The 4,825-nt window shown below is 38.1% G+C and overlaps 1 long non-coding RNA gene across 1 annotated transcript; it reads right to left on the reverse strand.

The window, feature by feature from the left end:
• Positions 1-254: 254 nt before the first annotated feature.
• Positions 255-2,465, reverse strand: LOC121844760. The gene is made up of 3 exons (XR_006082165.1): positions 2,444-2,465; positions 1,680-1,733; positions 255-300 (listed from the first exon to the last, which is right to left on the reverse strand). It is a non-coding gene; the product is annotated as an uncharacterized LOC121844760 (long non-coding RNA).
• Positions 2,466-4,825: the final 2,360 nt, after the last annotated feature.

The raw sequence follows: 4,825 nt of genomic DNA on the forward strand, positions 1-4,825 counted from the left end.
TGCAGTCTCCATGCTAGCATAGCACTTAGAATGACCTGTAAACATGCAGTCTCTATGCTAGCATACACTTAGAATGACCTGTAAACATGCAGTCTCATGCTAGCATAGCTAGAATGACCATATGCAGTCTTATGAGCATAGCACCTGTAAACATGCAGTCTCCATGTACCACTTAGAATGACCTGTAAACATGCAGTCTCTATGCTAGCATAGCACTTAGAATGACCTGTAAACATGCAGTCTCCATGCATACCACTTAGAATGACCTGTAAACATGCAGTCTCCATGCTAGCATAGCACCTGGAATGACCTGTAAACATGCAGTCTCCATGCTAGCTTACCACTTAGAATGACCTGTAAACATGCAGTCTCATGCTAGCTTACCACTTAGAATGACCTGTAAACATGCAGTCTCCATGCTAGCATAGCACTTAGAATGACCTGTAAACATGCAGTCTCCATGCTAGCATAGCATAGAATGACCTGTAAAGCATAGCACTTAGAATGACCTGTAAACATGCAGTCTCCATGCTAGCATAGCACTTAGAATGACCTGTAAACATGCAGTCTCCATGCTAGCATAGCACTTAGAATGACCTGTAAACATGCAGTCTCCATGCTAGCATAGCACTTAGAATGACCTGTAAACATGCAGTCTCCATGCATAGCATAGCACTGTAGAATGACCTGTAAACATGCAGTCTCCATGCTAGCATAGCACTTAGAATGACCTGTAAACATGCAGTCATCCTTAGAATGACCTGTAAACATGCAGCATGCTAGCATAGCACTTAGAATGACCTGTAAACATGCAGTCTCTATGCTAGCATAGCACTTAGAATGACCTGTAAACATGCAGTCTCTATGCTAGCATACCACTTAGAATGACCTGTAAACATGCAGTCTCTATGCTAGCATAGCACTTAGAATGACCTGTAAACATGCAGTCTCTATGCTAGCATACCACTTAGAATGACCTGTAAACATGCAGTCTCTATGCTAGCATAGCACTTAGAATGACCTGTAAACATGCCGTCTCCATGCTAGCATAGCACTTAGAATGACCTGTAAACATGCATGACCTGTAAACATGCAGTCTCCATGCTAGCATACACTTAGAATGACCTGTAAACATGCAGTCTCCATGCTAGCATAGCACTTAGAATGACCTGTAAACATGCAGCATGCTAGCATAGCACTTAGAATGACCTGCATGCTAGCATAGCACTTAGAATGACCTGTAAACATGCAGTCTCCATGCTAGCATAGCACTTAGAATGACCTGTAAACATGCAGTCTCCATGCTAGCATAGCACTTAGAATGACCTGTAAACATGCAGTCTATGCTAGCATAGCACTTAGAATGACCTGTAAACATGCAGTCTCCATGCTAGCATAGCACTTAGAATGACCTGTAAACATGCAGTCTCCATGCTAGCATACCACTTAGAATGACCTGTAAACATGCAGTCTCCATGCTAGCATACCACTTAGAATGCACTGTAAACATGCAGTCTCCATGCTAGCATAGCACTTAGAATGACCTGTAAACATGCAGTCTCTATGCTAGCATAGCACTTAGAATGACCTGTAAACATGCAGTCTCCATGCTAGCTTACCACTTAGAATGACCTGTAAACATGCATGCATAGCACTTAGAATGACCTGTAGCATAGCACTTAGAATGACCTGTAAACATGCAGTCTCCATGCTAGCATAGCACTTAGAATGACCTCAGTGCATGCTTAGAATGACCTGTAAACATAGCATACCACTTAGAATGACCTGTAAACATGCAGTCTCCATGCTAGCATCACTTAGAATGACCTGTAAACATGCAGTCTCCATGCTAGCATACCACTTAGAATGACCTGTAAACATGCAGTCTCCATGCTAGCATACCACTTAGAATGACCTGTAAACATGCAGTCTCTATGCTAGCATAGCACTTAGAATGACCTGTAAACATGCAGTCTCCATGCTAGCATACCACTTAGAATGACCTGTAAACATGCAGTCTCATGCTAGCATAGCACTTAGAATGACCTGTAAACATGCAGTCTCCATGCTAGCATACCACTTAGAATGACCTGTAAACATGCAGTCTCCATGCTAGCTTAGCACTTAGAATGACCTGTAAACATGCAGTCTCCATGCTAGCATACCACTTAGAAATGCACTGTAAACATGCAGTCTCCATGCTAGCATAGCACTTAGAATGACCTGTAAACATGCAGTCTCCATGCTAGCATACCACTTAGAATGACCTGTAAACATGCAGTCTCCATGCTAGCATAGCACTTAGAATGACCTGTAAACATGCAGTCTCCATGCTAGCATACCACTTAGAATGACCTGTAAACATGCAGTCTCCATGCTAGCATAGCACTTAGAATGACCTGTAAACATGCAGTCTCTATGCTAGCATAGCACTTAGAATGACCTGTAAACATGCAGTCTCCATGCTAGCTTACCACTTAGAAATGCACACCCGATAATTTGTTTCATACCGTGTTGGGGTCAATTATATATATATTCCTGTCAATTCAGTAAATACACAGAAATTCCAATTCCAATTCTCTCCAATGCTTTTCAAAAATGAAACTGTATCATTGAAGTTGGAATTAGGTTATTTATACTTTCTGAATGAACTGGAATTAAAATAGAACTGACTCCAACCCTGTGTTATACTAAGTAATTGTGCTAGTATAGACATTGGAACATTCTCTATGATTAAAACCTGAGTGTCCTGTGGTGACTCATTGCTTCCCTGTTTGTGTGTTTCCAAACCACTAGGACAAGTGTTACCAGTACTGGCCAGACCAGGGCTGTTGGACCTATGGTAATGTCCGGGTTGCTGTGGAAGACTTCACTGTGTTGGTGGACTACACCATACGGAAGTTCTGCATACAATATGTAAGTTATTATTAGATGGTAATCATGTGGGTCATGTAGATTATAACAGTACTGTAGGTTTGGTTGGAAATGTAAGTGCTTGCCTGTCCTATACTTATTCACTTGTAGTATACTAAAGTACTATATTTATTCACTTGTAGTATACTAAAGTACTATACTTAATCACGTGTAGTATACTAAAGTACTATACTTATTCACTTGTAGTATACTAAAGTACTATACTTATTCACTTGTAGTATACTAAGTACTATACTTATTCACTTGTAGTATACTAAAGTACTATACTTATTCACTTGTAGTATACTAAAGTACTATACTTATTCACTTGTAGTATACTAAAGTACTATACTTATTCACTTGTAGTATACTAAAGTACTATACTTATTCACTTGTAGTATACTAAAGTACTATACTTATTCACTTGTAGTATACTAAAGTACTACACTTATTCACTTGTAGTATACTAAAGTACTATACTTGTTCACTTGTAGTATAATAAAGTACTATACTTGCTCACTTGTAGTATACTAAAGTGATACTAAAAGGTATTTGACTGTAAATATGTAGTCTACAGAGCTCTACAACACTGATGGACATAGAAACTTAAAAGATTTGCTGTAAACGGTGTCTGTTTTTTGTGTCGTGTGAATAGAGTAGACTACAGATGTAGGATCATAATTTGAGCGTTTGTAATTTCCACTTTGATATTTTAGACTTGAATTGCCCAAATTGAAAAATGTAGCAACTATATACAAAAATGTCCTTTATTTATAATCTACATAATACATACATAATTTGGCTGTCCTCATAGGAGACCCCTTTGTAGAACCCTTTTTGGTTCCATGCAGAACCCTTTTTGGTTTCAGGTAGAACCCTTTTTGGTTCCATGCAGAACCCTTTTCGGTTCCAGGTAGAACCCTTTTTAGTTCCAGGTTGAACCCTTTTTGGTTCCCGGCAGAACCCTTTTTGGTTCCATGCAGAACCCTTTTTTGTTTCATGCAGAACCCTTTTTGGTTCCATGCAGAACCCTTTTTGGTTCCATGCAGAACCCTTTTTTGTTTCATGCAGAACCCTTTTTGGTTCCATGCAGAACCCTTTTTGGTTCCATGCAGAACCCTTTTTGGTTCCATGCAGAACCCTTTCCACAGAGGTAGTATCTGGTTTATAGTAATGACTCTATGTAGTATTTGGTATAGTAATGACTCTACGTAGTATCAGGTTTATAGTAATGACTATAGTAATGTAGTATCTGGTTTATAGTAATGACTCTGTGCAGTATCTGGTTTATAGTAATGACTCTATTGTAATGTAGTATCTGGTTTATAGTAATGACTCTATGTAGTTTCTGGTTTATAGTAATGACTCTATTGTAATGTAGTATCTGGTTTATAGTAATGACTCTATGTAGTATCTGGTTTATAGTAATGACTCTGTGCAGTATCTGGTTTATAGTAATGACTCTATGTAGTAGCTGGTTTATAGTAATGACTCTATTGTAATGTAGTATCTGGTTTATAGTAATGACTTTATGTAGTATCTGGTTTATAGTAATGACTCTATTGTAATGTAGTATCTGGTTTATAGTAATGACTCTATGTAGTATCTGGTTTATAGTAATGACTCTATTGTAATGTAGTATCTGGTTTATAGTAATGACTCTATGTAGTTTCTGGTTTATAGTAATGACTCTATAGTAATGTAGTGGTTTATAGTAATGACTCTATAGTAATGTAGTATCTGGTAAGGACTCTATGTAGTATCTGGTTTATAGTAATGGCTCTATAGTAATGTAGTATCTGCTTTATAGTAATGACTCTGTGCAGTATCTGGTTTATAGTAATGACTCTATGTAGGAGCTGGTTTATAGTAATGACTCTATAGTAATGTAGTGTCTAGTTTATAGTAATGA

Source organism: Oncorhynchus tshawytscha, unplaced genomic scaffold (assembly GCF_018296145.1).
Source record: "Oncorhynchus tshawytscha isolate Ot180627B unplaced genomic scaffold, Otsh_v2.0 Un_contig_3461_pilon_pilon, whole genome shotgun sequence".
NCBI lineage: Eukaryota > Metazoa > Chordata > Actinopteri > Salmoniformes > Salmonidae > Oncorhynchus > Oncorhynchus tshawytscha.